Source organism: Rhinolophus sinicus, chromosome X (assembly GCF_036562045.2).
Source record: "Rhinolophus sinicus isolate RSC01 chromosome X, ASM3656204v1, whole genome shotgun sequence".
Lineage (NCBI taxonomy): Eukaryota > Metazoa > Chordata > Mammalia > Chiroptera > Rhinolophidae > Rhinolophus > Rhinolophus sinicus.
In genome coordinates this window covers 8,364,360-8,383,018 of record NC_133768.1, presented here as the reverse complement: position 1 = coordinate 8,383,018, position 18,659 = coordinate 8,364,360, and the positions used below count along the sequence as shown (strand labels likewise).

At 39.6% G+C, this 18,659-nt stretch overlaps 1 protein-coding gene across 4 annotated transcripts in view; it reads left to right on the top strand.

The window, feature by feature from the left end:
* ARHGAP6 (Rho GTPase activating protein 6) overlaps positions 1-18,659 on the top strand; it is a 463,010-nt gene that overhangs the window by 359,375 nt on the left and 84,976 nt on the right. The window contains exon 1 of one of the 4 annotated variants that reach the window (XM_074323558.1): positions 8,810-9,024. The exons of the other annotated variants lie outside the window; for them this stretch is intronic. The gene's annotated coding sequence lies outside the window, so the exon portion shown is untranslated. Of the gene's footprint in view, positions 1-8,809; positions 9,025-18,659 lie in introns of those variants that run through there. 4 annotated transcript variants of the gene reach the window in all.

Genomic DNA, 18,659 nt, shown 5'->3' with positions numbered 1-18,659 from the left:
CTAGGTCATTGGGGCATTAAAAGAAGCTTAAAGGAAAAATAAGCTATGGAGCGATCCCTGGAGACCCATCTGTTCATACATACATACATGCTGTAATGGTTGTCGTAAAAAGATGTGGTTCCTTTGCTGTTTGAAATAGCGAAACGCTCCATGAAACTGTCATTTCCTGTGCCACATGTCTGGTGATTTCAGGGGGTCCACCACAGGCTCAGCAAACTTTTTCTGTGAAGGGCCAGATCGTAAATATTTTCGGTGTTGGGAGCCATACATCTTTAGTGCAATCACTCAACACTGCCGTTGTATCAGGATGCAGCCCTAGACGAGACGGAATGAGCATGGCTGGGCTCGGTTTACAAAAGCAAGCAGGGGGCTGGCTATGGCTGGGGCTGTCGTTTGTCTACCCCTGCTCTGAATCAACATCTGTCACCTCATGGTCAAGTCATGCCGGGTGGAAGTGTCAGATGTCATTTATTCCTGATAATACATCACTTAGAAACTTCAGAATTTTACTTTGTAAGAAAACTAAAGGAGAGGGGATTTGAGGTGAGCCTAAAGCTACCTCAAACTTCCAGCCATTCTGATGTACTTTCTTGAGTCAGACTTTGCCATTCCTTGAGAGAAAGATATGGCCCCACAGGGAGGTAGCACTTGGTAGTGGTTAAGACCCCCAAATCTGGGCTTATGGCTCATGAGTTTGAATCCCAGCTCTGTCACTTGCAGTCTGTTTCCTTAAACAAGTTACTTAACCTCCCAGTGTTTGATTTGTTCATCTGTGAAATGGGTCCATGTTAATGACCCTTCTTTCATAAAATTGTTTAGTGACTAAAGCAGGGAGTACATAATTAGGGCTAGGAATAATGATGGGTACATAGTTACACCCACAAGAAATGTGAGTGATTCCTCACATAGCTAAATTCCCTGGGGAAGAAGCATAGCTCCCAGCTTATCTTATCTGTGCTGTTGAGTCACTGATGAATAATCCTTACCATTAATAGTAGTGTTGACCACAAACTCTCATGGTGCTAATGGGTTGTGTTACATTTTCTTACATTACAATTGTTTTTCTACCCGCAGACAGATATTTAACAAGGTAGAAGGCAGCAAAACTCAGTGCAGAAAATGTGAACGTAAACCATTAGTGCCTGTGAGTGAAAACAACACTGAAGCATGTTGTTAGGCTGTGGTTGGGATTACCAAAAGGTCAACCAACTGATTATGTGCCTGAACATTGTACAGTGTGCTCTTTATGTTGATATCGCTGAACTCTGGAATTCTGAGTCTTACCATTTAACAAATATTTATCTCTGTTTATTAGCACACTATTCCTTGAGCCATTCATATTGGCTGGTGGTCTGGAAGTCAGTAAAAATGAAGACTCATTAAAATAAATAAGTTCAGTAGTTTTAAAAAATCACATTAGCATATTATGTTTTTTTCCTTGTAACCATTTATCAATGGTCTTCATAGAGCCACGTTAATGAATCATGCGCTTGGAACACACTTTTATGAATTCCTTGACTTCGTCCTGAAAAGTGTGCCCTGCTGTTTGCTTGACTCACCACAAAACTATGCCGGGCATTGGGGAGTATGAAAATCTGGGTCTAGGAGAGGGTGTGTGTGTAGCACGTCTCACTGATTTTGCATAGCTCCATCCTCCCGACAGAAGTATTGTTATCTCCACTTTACAGAGCAGGTCACTGAGGCTTAGAATGGTTAGATGCAGACTGAGCTGAAATTCCGAGCCAGGCGGTAAGGCCACAGAGCCCTCCCCGTAAGAATTGTGCATTAACACCGTGTCCCATTCTAAAGGAGCAGCTCCCAATGAGCACATGAGTCCTGCTTAGGACACTGTCCCAAAGACCGTAGGTGCTTAACTGTGCTGCCATTAGAAATAGTCCCCATCCCGCCCACGGCGGAAATCATAGAAAGTAACATCTGGATGAAATCTTAGAAAGTAACATCTGGATCAAGCCTGTGAAAGGTGAAAAAGAATTTTAAATTATGGGTGCACAAGTTTGGGGTTCCAAGTCTCAATCTTGGTAGCATTATTAGATTTTATTTCTGCTGCTAGTGAAGGAGACAAGGATAAGTTCTGCCCTTGGTGTGGGAGAAATCTGGCAGGGTGAGTGAATGAAAGAATAGATAGATAGTGTACCTATCACATGGGAATGGGGGAGAGGGCGCTTGCGAGAAGGGACAAGTGGAGGGAGGATGGAGACAGGCAAAGCTGCATGGCAAATGCCTTGTGGAATTTGGAGAAAAGTAATGCCTTATGGAAAAAGTGCAAGGAATTGGTTACCCCTGACGGGTTCCTTAACCCCAAGCCATGGCAGTCCTCGTCCTGGACTGTACATTCGAATCCTCTGGAAAGCTTTGTGAATCTACCAGTGCCTGAGCCCCAAACCTAAAGAGTCTAACTGATTTGATCTGTACCTGTGCTGTGGAATACAGTAGCCACTAACTAACATGGCTATTTGCACTCAAATCAATGAAGAGTAAATAACATTAGAAATTCAGTGATTCTGTTTCACTAGCCACATCTCAAGTACTCATTCGTCTTGAATAGCTGGTGACCACCACATCAGATAGTACAGGTGAAAAAAATTTCCATCATCATAGAAAGGTCTGTTGGACCTCACTGTCTGGAGGCAGGTGTGGGCATTAGTATTTTTGAAAATGTCACCAAGTGATTCTTTTTTTTTTTTTTTTTAAGTAATTCTAATGTGCAACCAGGTTAAAGAACTACTGTGCCTTACAGAATTTGTTCTAAAATTTATCACCACTTGCATCTGAACTAATGTTGCTTTTGAAGCAAATACTCCAAGAATATTATTAAAGCTAGACTTTAATAATAATGCATATATTTTTATTTAAAACAGCTTGCTTGCTCATTTGCTCTACAAGTAAAGGTTAGGTGAGTGAAACCAGCCTTTGATTGAAAATGTGTAAGTTGCCTTTTGCTGCTTAGGTTGTTAAAGTATTAGAACAATTCATGCCAATTTTGAACTACCTATTAAAAGAGTTTAATAAGATAAATAACCTTAAGTGGAAACTGAGAGGCTTATTGTCAACAGCCCACATTTTGGGCAACAAATTAGAGGTGATTGATGTTCATATATTTGGTGATACTCAAAATTAATTCATTAAGGTAATAATTTTATTAAATTTAATTTAATTTTTAGGAAGTTGTTTTTCTATTAGAGGACAACCTCACTGAGAGATTTTTACAAAGTGCAATTGATGAAACAAAACGTCAAATGTAGCATTGAAATGAGAAAGTGGAACGGAATTCCCTTTAGTATTTTTTGTTGTTGTTGCCTACTTTGCTTTGCCTAAAATTTTGTCAGTAGAGTGTTTTCCATCTCCTAAATATGAGACACATCTATCCTTAAGGGTTGCTTTATTTCCTGCTGGTTGTAGATATCTGACTTGGGATTGAGTTCTCCAGTTTGAGGGTCACATTTCTTCAGCATCCCTGTGTCTTTTATTTATTTATGTTTTATTTTTCTAAATTTAGTGTTTTTATATTAGTTTCAGGTGCACAAAACAACATAATGATTAGACATTTACACCCCTCACAAAGTGATAACCCCACCAAACCTACTATCCCTCTGACACCGTACATAGCTATTACAGTACCATTGACTATATTCTCTATGCTGTACTTTACATCCCATGACTATATATATATATATATATATATATATATATATATATATATATGAAAGACATCCCTGTGTCTTTTAGAAAATCTTGTTTAGTGAGCATTGAATCTGCCCATATCTGAATAAGTGACCTGCTCCACAGAGAGTTCACATGACATTTTACCCATAGTGAGTGTCCTCTTATCTGAGTGTCCTTGTTGGATGAAACCTGCAGCATCCATCCTTATAACTCAGCTTTCCTCATGATGTGGGTAGAAGGAGCAGCCCACAAAAGAAATACTGTCCTCTGCAGTATATTAGGACCAGTGACGTCATTTCTACATATCTCTATGAGAACCAGAAGAGAATGATCTTTTCTAGGTCTACCCTCCCCAACACATAAAATGAGATGTGAATTTCTCACTCTACCCCCGAAGGCATTTCTCCAACTATAATTTTAGACCTGACTCTCTGGGGATCCAGATTAATTGAAAAATTGAGGGATTCTCATTAAAAAAAGCGTTCCTAAGGGCCACTTATTTTATTGCTGCCGAAAGTCCCTGTGTGTCAGTTGATGTCACACATGGGGCCTCCCGTGTAGCTAGACCTCAATGTGTGTTTCCTCTCACTATCCCTTTCCTATGTGTTCTGCACCACTCTGCCTCATTCATCTTTCCTAAAACATCCCTTTCACCATTTTGCACATCTACCCCAAAAACTTAGCGTGCATATTCTACTGGTAAAGGATATGGTTTTGGGAGGTTTTCTAAAATGCCTGTTCCTCTTTCCTGCAAACAAACACCAGTTCCTTCCCTTCCTCTCAGAGCTAATTGGCCCACAGCTTCCTGTTCTGTTTCCTCCTGCTGCTCTGCCTCTGTTTGCACACATTTCTGTGTCTTTATCCCAGAGGGCTTTGGACACTCAGCTGCCCTCCATGCATTTACCAAATCTCTCCCAGGTACATGCTGTGATGTAACCTAAGGATTAAAACCCATTGCATTTGGAAACACACTGCTTGGGTTTGAACTCCTTACGCCCTCATTGTGTGGCTTTGGACAAGTTATTTAAGCTCCCTATCTCTTGGTTTTCTTGTCTACAAAATGGGGGTAATCCTAGTACCTGTCTCCTCGAGTATAGCAAGTATTCATGGAGGCAGTGAGCACTAACTGAATGGGAGATGTTCTGAATCGTCTTTGACTATTTCAGATTTGTGGCCTTAAGTATCTCCCTAGTTACCTAATACTTTGCTCTGATGGAAGATTTTTAGATCTGAATGACCTAAAAGTTACTCTCCCTACAAAGGGGTCATAGTAGCAGCCAGAAGATGCTAGAAATTAGACCCAGGTCAAGTGCTGGGGTGGGGAGAAGACAGAGAGTTACGGTTAAGGAAGCAAATGGCAGCAACAAGGGAATGCAGAAGCCTTCTGTGCTTGCCATTGTCACTTCACCTCTGGAAATTCTGAGTAATCCACAGGTAGAGTCTGCTGATAAAACTGAAAGATATCACATTTTTGCTGTGCTTTTTAAGGTGGCAAAAGGACCAAAATGTCCTCTGTGATTTGCATTGTTTATGTGGAGTCAGAAAAAATATTAAGACCTTAAGTGCCAATTCTGTGTGCTGGTCAAAAGAGGTTAATTGGATCAACAAAAGGTATATTGGTAGTAAATGTAATCAAATGAAATTTCACTGTGCCATTTTATGAGATTAAGTCATAATTCTGAAAGATAAAAGCATCACTTGGTTCTGAATATTACTTATAACCTGAAAGATGTCATTAAACATATATTTATCTTCTTGTTCGTAAAAACTTTCTGCATGTTGTGCAAAGGGATTGATAAAGAGTAGTTTTTACTTCACTATCCAGTTGATCAGCTATTATCTTTCCACGTGAAAACGTAGAAAGTGAAGGAACGAGCTGCCATGTGGTTCAGTGGGAAGAAGTACAGGAGAGGTTCCAGGGTCTAGGAGTCCAGGTTTAGATGGTTTTGATTTGTCATCTGTGTGTACAAAGGAAGTTAAGGAAGGTAAGGTTAGTTGCTATATCACATACATCCCCAAATCTCACCATACAAGTTTTCCCCCCACTCATTGTATTATGAGGTCTGACAATTAAGTTCGTGAACTGGTTGTAACGATGTTGCTAACCTTTTTTGATATCAGAGGGATTATTCATTATGAGTTTGTACCAACTGGACAAACAGTTAACCAAGTTTACTATTTGGAAGTGCTGAAAAGGCCGCATGAAAAAGTTAGACGACCTGAACTTTTCGCCAACAATTCATGGCTCTTGCATCACGACAATGCACCAGCTCACAGGGCGCTGTCTGTGAGGGAGTTTTCAGCCAGTAAACAAATAACTGTATTGGAACACCCTCCCTACTCACCTGATCTGGGCCCCAATGACTTCTTTCTTTACCCGAAGATAAAGGAAATATTGAAAGGAAGACATTTTGATGACATTCAGGACATCAAGGGTAATACGACGACAGCTCTGATGGCCATTCCAGAAAAAGAGTTCCAAAATTGCTTTGAAGGGTGGACTAGGCACTGGCATCGGTGCACAGCTTCCCAAGAGGAGTCCTTCGAAGGTGACTGTACTGATATTCAGCAATGAGGTACTTACCGTGTTTCCCTGAAAATGACACCTAGCCAGGCAATCAGCTCTAATGTGTCCTTTAGAGCAAAAATGAATATAAGACCGGGTCTTATATTGTATTATATTATATAAAACTGGGTATTATATTATATTATATTATGTTATATAAGCCCTGGTCTTATATTATAGTAAAATAAGACCAGGTCTTATATTAATTTTTACTGCAAAAGGCGCATTAGAGCTGATTGTCTGGCTAGGTCTTATTTTCGGGGAAACACGGTAGTACTTTTTCTAGGATGAGTTCGCGAATGTAATTGTCAGTCTTTCATAGTATCCATGATTGGTGGGACAGCTGTGCTCCAATGATGTGAATAGAAATAATCCCGAATAGGAGTCAAGAAGGTAGAGTGGATGCTTAATGGCATGATTCTGAGGCTGTAAATTGTTGCTTGGTATCCTTGGCTATCGAAGAGTTATGGGTAAAGGATGACTCTTGTGTTCCTGGCCTTTTTTCTGGTAAGCAAAATTGTGGATTAGACCTTTTCATTGCTCTATTTCTAAGGCAGTTTGAGTGACTTTTTGGGCTCTTATTAGTTCTACTTAAAGAGTTGACATTTAAATCTTAAAGAAGATTCCTTATCTTCACCCTTTGTTTTTCTGGCTTGAATGCCTTTTTCCAAAGAATGCCAAACATACACAACTACTCTATTATTTCCTTGTTTCCTCTCCAGGCCTGACTTGGTTCTACTCATAAAACAGACTAGGAGTTTCACAAAACATTGTCTCTTGAGATTATTTGAGATTATTCACTTAAGGAAATAGTCACCTGCTTATGACACATTCATTGACCTGACAGTGTATGTCTCCATTAAATGACTGATTTAACAGGTCACTCCAGTCTTAGGTCATCGTTCTGATTAAATCGCTGTGTCTATTTCTCGATGGACACTTATGACATGGCTCCGACTAGTGCTGACAGTGGACTGTGACTTTGTCCTCTAGTCAATTTGTGAGTCTCATAGTTGTTGGGATCCTGGCTGCATTCCTTACAAGCTGTGAATCTTTGGGCAAATTACTTAACCTCTCTGAACTTGTGGGGATGATAATGAAACCCACTTTTTCTCATTCTTTTAGTGGTTAAATGAATCAATGCCCATAAAATGCTTAGAACCATGTCTGACTCTTAGTGAGCACTCAGTGAACACTGAACGTTGAGATCACCTGTTCATAAACTAAAAGATCATTTGCTTAACAATGACAAATGAGTTGCACACTTATCAATTCCATGTGAGATATTATATTACATCATTTTAATGAGGGTCTAAACTCCATTAATGAGTATCCAGAATACGTGAACCACATTCTTTCTCTGCTGGAATCATGACTATTTTCAATGTCTGAATTTGGGGTGTAGTGGAAGTGGAGGTATATGCAGTAATGGTCAATTTTTACTCTGAATTTCTCGCTACGTGTAATTATTCTGGTTTAAAAAAAAACCATCTGACTTATTTTATTGTTTTTAAATTCCTTCCTCTTGCTAAATAAATACCAGGCAGCAACAGAAGCTATGTGTGGCTTACATGGAGTGATGATGAACCTTATGGAATCCTAGTAAAAAACGTACCAAATCCCTAAATTTTGAGTCAGTAAGATCTTCCATGAAATTGTTTCTCAGTTTGTCAGTTATAATCACAGTGATTCTTTTGTTGGAGTTCACTTGAGACCACGAGAAAACTATAACTTCATATCGACTGGAAAACAAACATGTCTTTTTGAGTTGTTTTTGGTTCCGTGCCATGGAATACATGGAGGTAATTAGTGATCGGGTGTGTTTTTAATCTTTCCTTTTCTCTCTGCTCTTCATGGATCTCTCCCCACCACCCCGACCCCCACCTGCACCCTCTTAAACATGGCCACGTGGTTACATCCACTCTGACCTCCACACCCTCTGTTCAGGAAATGAACAACTTCTCAAGGACTATTGTTCCACAAAGAGCATAAAATTCAGAGCATGTGTTGTGCTTCAATATAAAAGAGATGAAAACCTTTTTGTTTTTTAATGTTTTTTGCTAATATTAGAAAAATGAAGTCGCTGGTTTTAAAATGTAATTTAACAATTGAGAATTTGTCCTAAACAAAGAAAGCACCCTATGTGCTCTGTCATGCTCTCAGGGGTTTTACCCGAGGCTTCCAACATTCTTTGGTTGATTCCTAATAAGGACAGTTTGCACAGTTACAATCCAATTACCATTTGCAGATCCCTGTGGGAAGGCAGCTTTTGGGTTTTTTTTTTTTTTTTTTTTGGTTTTTTTTTGAGGAATCCTGTCTTAATTCCAGAATATCTCTTCAAAATAGTCTTATTAAAATAAAAAGCAGGCAATCCAGTCTCATTTTCTTTACATTCTTTTTGTGCCTCCCCCAACACTCTCTCTTACACACACACACACACACACACACACACACACTCACACACTCACTCACTCACTCAGTGACAAAACCTGCCTCCGTTCTGAAGGGACAAGAACTTCTCAATGGTCCGATGAAAAGACTGCATTTTTTTGGTCCCAGGATTCAAGGTAGTGGAGGTCTCTGGCAACAAAAGGTGTCGTGGGAGTCACAGCTATGCCAGCTGGGCCATTTCTCAGACACTCAATGTAATCTGCCATTTCAAGGTGCATTTTTCACCAAGAAACATTTCTTTTAAACAGACTCAAGTTCCTACTACAAGCCTAGTTCAATTAAATTAGAGAGGCCAGCAAAGACACGCCGAATGTAATCCATGGGTAAGCAACATAAATATCTCTATGTATACTTCTGTTTGAGAAGATTATTGTGATAAAATGTTGTGATTCTTCACATGTATCTTGTGATTTGGGAAGAAAAGTAGATTGATCACCGTCTGAGATGTGTGACAGCTAAGTACTGCCTGTGCCAATAGAGATTTATGAGAATGTTATTTTTAGTTTGATGGATAATGTTGGAGCAGCTTGAAATGAGCAAACTGCCGCAGGAAGGAGCGTGCCGTGCCCGAAACGGAACAGCGGCGTTGGACTGGTGTCTGCAAAAGATTCAGCACCGGCTGTTCAGAGGTCTGAAAGGGTAAACTGGCTTGTCTTCCCCGCTGCACTTCTTGAACCAAGATTTCAGTTGCTGTGGCTATGATAAATATGGGCTTTGGAGAACAATCAGATATTAGATAAGGCTAATAATAAATCTAATGTGCTCTGTTTTACAGAAGAGGGAAAGTTTAAGCTTCTAGATTTTGAAACACTGTCTGGCTTACTTTATTATGAGGGTATATCTCATAATGAAAAAGACTCAGCGGTGAAAAAGGCAGACTGTGTCCCTTACATCCTAGGTCCCTACTGCAGGCGTCACCTAACTTCTTTAGACCTTGGTTGTTTTTCCTTTATAAAGGCAGGGGTTTGATTGGATCTGTCATGAGAAGTGATGAAATACAAATAGTGGTGCTGGGTCTAGATTCTGGAGCCTGCAAATCTCAACTCTGTCACTTACTAGATGTGCGATTTTGACAAGTTACTTAAGACCCTGGCCTAGGTTTCCTCATCTGAACTATGGAGATAATAATAGTAACAGTCCTTAGGGTTGTTGTAAGAATTAAATGAGTTAATATAAATAAAGGGCGTAGAACAGTAACTAGCAGAGAGTGGACCCATCTATAAACGTCTGCATTGTCTTCAAGGTCCAATCCATCTCCAAAGGTCTGTTGTTCTGATTTCAGTGAACTAAACTTAACTATAGAAAGACAAGCAAAGCCATCATCTGCTGGCCCTGTCATTAAGAAGTTTCTCATTCTTGCAAGTGTTTCTGTTTTCCACACCCCTGGGATCTATGCAGGCTGTTTTACCTCTTCCCCACCCAAGAGCCAAGTGAAGCTTAACACTGAGAATGAGATTGGTGGCTGGTAGACAAGTCCACAATTCAACTAGGGATACACAGAAATGGAATTGGCCTTTTGTTCTGACATTTGTGCCTTTGGGGACTTCCACTGTGTGACTGTGTCCCCTCTGTGCTAACCATTGGAAAGGTTCTTTCCAATGGAAATAAGATGTGAGTGATGTTTGTTTGTTTTTTGAATGCCTTAGGATAGCACTGAGTTTGAAAATGTTCATTTCTAATTCTTTGGTTTATCAGTAATCCAGATGAACAGGCCATTTGCAGGGAAGCACTTCTATTTAACGCTAGCTTTTACATGCTTTCCAATATTCCCAATTCTTACTATGTGACTTCTTTACAGGCTCTTTGAAATGTTGCTCAGCAAAACAAAACCTTAGGAGAGGAGGAAAAGGTTGATCCCAAAGGCAAATCCTAATCGTAGATGTGCCTTTACTTTTAGTCTAGTCCAGGGGTCAGCAAACTTTTTCTGTAAAAGGTCAGATAATGAATATTTTCAGCTTTGCGGGCCAGAAAGTCTCTGCCAAACCCAACTCTGCCATTGTAGCATGAAAGCAGCCAATACTTAAATGAATGTGGCTGCGTAGATAGAATTTGTCTCACAGGCAGTAGTTTGCCGTACCCTGGCTTGTCAAAATTCCCATTTTATAGATTAGGAAAGCAAAACATGGGCTTGGGGGTGGGGAATAGCTGCTAAAAGCCAAATGGCTAGAAAGTGGCAGAAGTGGGATTGAAAGCCAGGCAGCCTAGCTTGCCAGCCCTTGTTTTTAGCAACTACCCGCAACTACACTTGTGTCACTCACTCATCTCTGCCTGGGATGCTCATCTCCTGAAATCTGTCAGGCTCATTCCCTCACCTGCATGAGGGTTAGCTCAAATCTGTTGTGAGTAAGGGTGCCCTGGAAACCTTCCCAGCGCTCCTGAATCCCTCACCCTGCTGCATCTTCTCTTTCTCTCTTGGGCTTATCACCTTGTACTTGCTATGTGATTCACTCATTTATTATGTTTGTTTCTTATCAGTTTCCTCCACTAGCCTGGAAGCTCTATGAGGGCAGGGCTCTTTGTTTTGTTCACCCATGAATCTCAGATCCTAGAACAGTGTTGGCCTATAGAAGGTGTTCATTCAGTACTTCATGAATGAATGAGGTATGCTTTTACATCACGCTACTGGGACAGATTTTGACACTCCTCGTGTAGCAATAAATAGCTAATATACTAAGGCAAAAGGTAAAAATGCACTGCCATACCTACCAACTGTTCAGAATTTTCTAAAATTCTGGTACAAATTGGTGGTTACAAAGTAGTCATGGGGATGTAGGGTATAGCATAAGGAATAGAGTCAACAATGTAATAACTATGTACGGTGTCAGATGGGGACTAGATTTATCAGGGTGATAGATGGGAGGGGGTTGAGGGGCTGAGTGAAAAAGATGAAGGGAGGAAGAAGTACAAACTGGCAGTTACAAAATAGTCATGGGGATGTAAAGTAAAGCATAGGGAATGTAGTCAATAATATGACAATAACTATGTCATATTATTGTGCCAGGTGGGTACTAGACTAGTCAGGGGGATCACTTCTTAAATTATATAAATGTCTAGCCACTATGTCCACACCTGAAATTTATATAAAATAATACTGAATGTCAAAAAATTAAAAAAAAATAAGTAAAATAAGATCATGTCTCATCTAAAAAAAAAAAGGAAGAAGGGAGTTTCTTGTCATTGGTGATGTGTTTATTTTGGAGTTCTAAAGAACTAGGCAGCCCTTTTTAGAAGTGTTAGTTGTGAGCCTGGTACTGAAGCTTATGCCATGCGTTGGCAACACATTGTGATTATCTGGGAACCTTGGCTGAACGAATTATTAATAAATGACAGCTGGCCACGGTAGAAAACCGTTCACAGAAATTCAGCCCCTGGCATGGTTGATCGAAATGGCATGTCATTTTTCAGGCCTTAACTTACTGCTCTGCTCTTTTCTTCTGCTTCTCACCCCCACGGAACCACAGTTTAGCTGGCTGGCTTGTAAACACCTAGAAAAGGCATCTTACACATAGTAGAATCATTTATTCATGCATTCAACACATATTTCTTAAGAGTTTTTGTTGTCATTAAAACTGCCAGGTTTAAAAAGGGGATGCAAATTTAGAGTAATGATGACTAATATTAGTTCTAACTTAAATTACCACGTGCTCAGGGCTTGCTGGCAGCCAATATGCACTCTACAAAAAATTCACTTGCACTGTCTCATATGATCACTACGAACCTGAAAGTTAAGTTGTGTTCTTTGCTCCATCTTATTGATGAGGAAACTGAGGCTCAGACATATTCTGAATCTTGCCAAAGTGCTCATATCTATTTGAACCCAAGTCTTGACCACCATACCAGCAGGTCTCAACCCTCGGTGTGAAAAAAATGAGTCATCTGGCGATGCTGGGTTGTGATGAAGGTGCTTGGGCCCTATTCTGGATGGCCCTGATGTCGTAAATCTGCGTTAGAGCCCAGAAACCTGCATGTTTAACAACAAGAATCATTTGCCCAGGGAATTCCACTGCCCTAGTCCCACAGGCCCTATTTTGAGAAGCCCTGCATCGCTCCTTGCTGACTTTCTTGGCCTTGGGAAATTTCCAGTTGGTTGAGGTTAAAGAGATGCTGCAATTAGAGACTCGTCTCAAGGACATAAGAAAACAATGTGGTAGAGAGCAAAACCAAAATTTTTTCAATCAATTTGATTTCATGGGAAAATCAAGTCTGTTTGGAAAGATGCAATTTAACTCAAAAGAATGACCTTTCTGAATAAATCACAGATATTAGATTGTTGATTTTTCAGTTTATCTTTTGCTTCTTTTTTCTAAATATGGAGACATATACTTGGGGGGAAGGGGGAAGGAAATCTGTTTTGGTGAGCTGTTCCTCAGTCAACCTAGATTCTAATGTATTGAGACTTTTATTTTAGTTTGCCTCCTTTAAATTGGTTTGTGGTATTTGTACTTCTTAATGCTAGTTTTAAATAACTTCTATGATTCTGTTTATTTCCATACAGAATAAGACATGTATAATATGAATAATAACAGATAATATGCATGAGATGTACATAAGACTATGGCGTGCATTGCCTTTGATGGTAAACAGAACTCATAAATGATTGTTAACATCTCCTGATGCCATCATTTTAAGGTGATTCTATGTAACTTGGGCCTAACTGCAGACCTAATTTATGCCATGCCTCTGCACGATTTCTCAACGTCTGCACCATGGAGATTTGGGGCCACATAGTTCATTATTGTGGGGGGTCGTCCTGTGCACTGTAAGTTGTTGAGCAGATCCACGACCACAGTAGGTACCAGTCACAGCCTCCCCAGAGTTATGACAGGCAAACATATGTCTAGACAATGCCAAATGCCACTGAGGGGGCAAAATCACCCCCAAGAACCACTGCGCTATATCCTTTTGTGGCATATTGCTACCCTTTATTAATGCGGTTTCATAGGACCCCAGAATAAAAGGATATTTTTACAACTCTAAGAGCCCTAGTCTATCTAGAAACATTGGTTCAGTTTCAACTTCACTTACATTTACGAAATTGAAACAAATTTCAAATCATCCACTTCCTTTTTTTCTTTTTCATCCACTTTCAATCTTAAAAAAAAAAAAAAATCCTATGATGACCACTCAAAAGACTGGATCCAGAGAGCCTTAAAATGAGTCATCGTTTATGAGATAAACTGTTAACAAAGAAAAATGCTGGTCTGGAACGCGCCATTTGAGTGAGAGTTAAGAAACTGCCAAGAACACACTGTAGGCTGTGCCGGTGGGCTTTGGCACTCTTCTGGGTGCTTGTTTATTACTTCATGGCCCATACCGTGAAGGTCACAGGGCGACACTGACCTTTATGTCCATGTCTTTCTGCTTGTAAGAGGTCTGATGGGTGAGAGGGGGTGTCATGAATTCATGATTTGTCAGGTCTGATATTGTTACATTTATTTTCTGACCTCATATACTGGCATTTGGGGACTCGTCAACAGACTCTGTTTCAAAAGACTGTTTCTTAGCAGTTTATTCAAATCCGGAAGACATTCTCCCACATAGATACAACACTACATGGCTTGGAAAGTTTGCAATTTCTTTTTTTTAATCATTTTTTGTTCAGTTACAGTTGACATTCAATACTATTTTATATTAGTTTCAGGTGTACAGCATAGTAGTTAGACATTTATTTATATACTTTATGCAGTGATCCCCCATTAATCTAGCACCCACCTGACACTACACGTAGGTGTTGCAACATTATTGACTATATTCTCTATGCTGTACTTTATATCCCTGTTACTATTTTGTAACTACCAATTTGTATTTCTTAATCTCTTCACCTTTTTCACACAGTTCCCCAACCCCCCTCCCCTCTGGCAACCATCAGTTTGTTCTCTGTATCTATGAGTATGTTTCTGTTTTGTTTGTTCATTTATTGTGTTTTTTAAATTCATATATAAGTGAGATCATGTGGTATTTGTCTTTCTCAGTCTGACTTATTTCACTTAGCATAATACCCTCTAGGCCCATCCATGTTGTCACAAATGGTAAGATTTCATTCTTCTTTATGGCCGAGTAATACTCCATTGTATGTAGGCACTACATTTTCCTTATCCTGTCGTCTACTGATGGACATTTGAGCTGCTTCCATATCTTGGCCATGGTAAATAACACTGCAATGAACATAGAGGTGCAGATATCTTTTTGGATGAGTGTTTTGGATTGTTTGGGGTAAATAACCAGGATTGGAATTGCTGGGTCAAGGTAGTTCTTTTCTTAATTTTTTGAGGGACCTCCATACTGTTTTCCATAATGGCTGTACAATTTACAACCAACAGTACACAAGGGTTCCCTTTTCTCCACAGCCTCTCCAACACTTGTTACTATTTGTCTTGTTGATGATAGCCATTCTGACAGGTATGAGGTGCTATCTCATTGTGGTTTTTATTTGCATTTCTCTGATGATTAGTGATGTTGAGCATCTTTTTTTATATGTCTATTGGCCATCTATATGTCCTCTTTCGACAAATGTCTGTTCAGGTCCTCTGCCCATTTCTTAATCGGATTTTTTTTTTTTTTTTTTTTTTTTTTGGTGTTTGGTTGCATGAGTTTTTTTTTAATAAATTTTGGATATTAACCCCTTATCAGATGTATCATTGGTAAATATCTCCTCCAATTCAATAGGTTGTCTTTTCATTTTGTTAATGGTTTCCTTTGCTATGAAAAAATTTTTTTAGCTCCATGTAGTCCCATTTGTTTGTTTTTCTTTTGTTTCCCTTGCTTGAGGAGATATATCAGAAAAAAAATATTACTCAGAGCAATGTCAGAGAGTTTACTGCCTGTTTTCTTCTAGGAGTTTTATGGTTTGGGGTCTTACATTTAAGTCTTTAATCCATTTTGAGTTTATTTTTGTATATGGAGTATGAAGGTGGTCCAGTTTCTTTGTTTTGCATGTATCTGTCCAGTTTTCCCAATAGCAGGGTATATTCTTGCTTTCTTTGTCACAGATTAATTGACTATGTAGGCGTGGGTTTATTTATTTATTTATTGTTTTCTTAATTTCTCTTTCTGACAGTTCATTTATTGATGTATAAAAATGCAACTGATTTCTGGATATTAAATTTGTATCCTATTGCTTTACAGAATTCACTTATCGGTTAGTTTTCAATTTCCTATTGAACTCATGATGTACCTGATTCATTTAGTTCCTTGATTGCCAAATATTTATTTAGCGATAATTAAGTGCCAGGTACTGACTTGGATACTGGGAACACCAAGGTAAATAAACCAGACAAGGTTCTTGCCCTCATGAATCTAGCTAACACATATAGCTCATGGTACAGGGTCCTAGGTCTGGGTCTCTGGCACACGATAATAGAGGCTAACTAAATATGTGTAGCGTACTAAATGACCCCAATCTCTTTATATCAGGAGTCAAAAAAACCTATACAGCCAGTGAGCCAAATCCAGCCTACTGCTTGTTTTTGTATGGCCGGCAAGCTAGGAATGGTTTTTACATTTTCAAATGGTTGAAATAAGCCAAAAGAATAATAATACTTTGTGACATGAAAATTACATGAGATTCGTATTTTAGTGCCATGAGTAAACTTTTATTGTAACTTTTGCTTTCATATTGCTTGTGGCTGCTTTGGGGCTGCATTGGCAGAGCTGAGTAGTTGCAAGAGAGACTGTGTGACCCACAAGCCTAAAATATGTGCTATATGTAACTATCTATATAATTCTATTTTATGGGGAAAGTGCTGCCGGAATTCCAATCTTGGAACCTCTCCAGCTCAAATCGTTGGTAGTGATACCTGTAGGATGAAGCACCTTCTTAGTACCAGGCAGTTGGGCGATAAGAATCTGATGGGAGATGCAGACTGCCTTTCTGAAGTGTCTGGCAGCACGCTCTCATCTGAGCTCAATCCGTACACCCCACCGACCTCCTTTTCTAATGCTCCCTGCTATCCTTTCTTTATGAATTTCCTATCGCTGATGCAACAAGTTCCCACCAACTTAGAAAACATCACAGATTTAACATCTTACAGTTCTGGAGGTCAGAAGTCTGACCTAGGTCTCACTGGGCTAATATCAAAGGCTTCATTCCTTCTGGAGGCTCTGCAGAGAATTGGTGCTGTGCTTTTTCCAGCTTTTTGAAACTGCCTGCATTTCTTGGCTCATGGCTCCTTCCTCCACCTTTAAACTGAGCGGCCTAGCATCTTCGAATCTCTCTCCCTCTCTTCCTCTCTCTCCTCTCTCCTCACTCTCACCTCTGCTTCTGCGGTCACATTTCCTTCTCTGACTGCCACCCCTGCCTCCCTCTTGTGATTAGGTTGGACTCATCGGGATAATCCAGAAGACTCTCCATACCTCAGGATCTTTTCATTTAATCACATGCACAAAGTTCCTTTTGCCAGGTGAAGTAACACAGTCACAGGTCCTGGGCATTAGGGCTCGGCCATCTTTGGGCCAGCGGTTATTATTCTTCCAGAAGGTGTTATTATACCTTCTATCCAGTAACTGTCTACCTCTGCAGAACAAAATGCAGGCAGAAGGGCCTCTGTCAAACTTGCAGCCACCAGCCAGGATATTGCAGTGGCTAAGAGCACAGGCAGGTTTGAGTCATTGTTTGTTGTTGTTAGGTAAATGAATAAGGATTATGGCATCACTACATTTGTTCAATAAAAGAAGGCAGGACATGCTTATTCGTGGGTGTCTTGGGAGGTAGAAAAGGTTAAAGGAGGTCAAATATGAGTATATGCTGATGGAAGGAGAATTGACTTTGGGTGGTGAACACACAGTTTCGATACATAGATGACATATTATAGAAATGTACACTTCAAACCTATATAATTTTGTTAACCAATGTCATCCAATACATTTTATTAAAAAGCTAACCTTTTGTTTCAAAAAGTAGCACTTTCACTATTGTGACTATCATAGAAATCGCCTTATGTCTTGTGGTGGATTTGCATCTTTCTTTGGTGGTGGAGAACTCCTTGAATTTTCTAGGAACCGCAGACTTGACTACAACCAAACTCAATGATGGAGCGCAAAGTCAAACCTGAATCTGATCAGCCCTCAGTAGTTCTCAATCCTGGCTGCATGGGACAATCAGTCAGGAAACTAAAACATATGGATGTCCAATTGCACACCTGAAAAGTGAATCAGAACCTCTGGGGGTTTATTAGTCTCATCTCTTCCTTTGCATATATTTGACAATTTTCATCATCTAAAAGAAAAAATATTTTAAGCACATAAACAATGTGACCCCTGGGAACTCTCAGAAGAGACAACTGAAGAGATGTGGAGACTTCATGGATTTGCTCAGTGACTCCCCCAACACTCTGTGTAGTTCCCGTGGGGACTCCGTCCTCAGCAGTAGGAACTCAAATAGAGAGGTGATGAGGTAGGAAGAGAAACAAGATTATTTTAGGCTTTAGGTTCTTTATTATGAACACTCTGATTCAAACCCTGTAATAATTTGGGTAGATATTGGGTAAATATTCTGAGGAAGGGTTCTTTAAACAAATTAATTTTAAAAGATGATACGGATTGAAATCAGGAAGGTGGATGCATTAGAACAAGTAATTCATTGTGAGCCAATGCCAAATTATCACGTCTTAAAAGCAACACAACTCTAGTTTTAAGACATAGTGTGTGCAGTGTTTCCTAGCCAATGTGTTGTGACATTTACTTGACTCTGTACTTGGCTCTGAAATTAGGCCTCTTGAGTCTCCAAATGTCTATATTCTATTAAGAATAAAAATTAAAATGGAGAACATTGCTCTGTGTCATTTAGAGTAGTCACTGATGCGTCCTGGCTTTATCCCTAGATACTATGAATGAATATGGTTTTAGCCAATGTGCTACCTGTGTTAATTCTGTAATTTCCCAGTAATGGACCTAGCATATTTCCAGCTTTAAAAAAAACCTGTTGAAATTTCATGTACTTAATTCGAAAACAAATCCTATT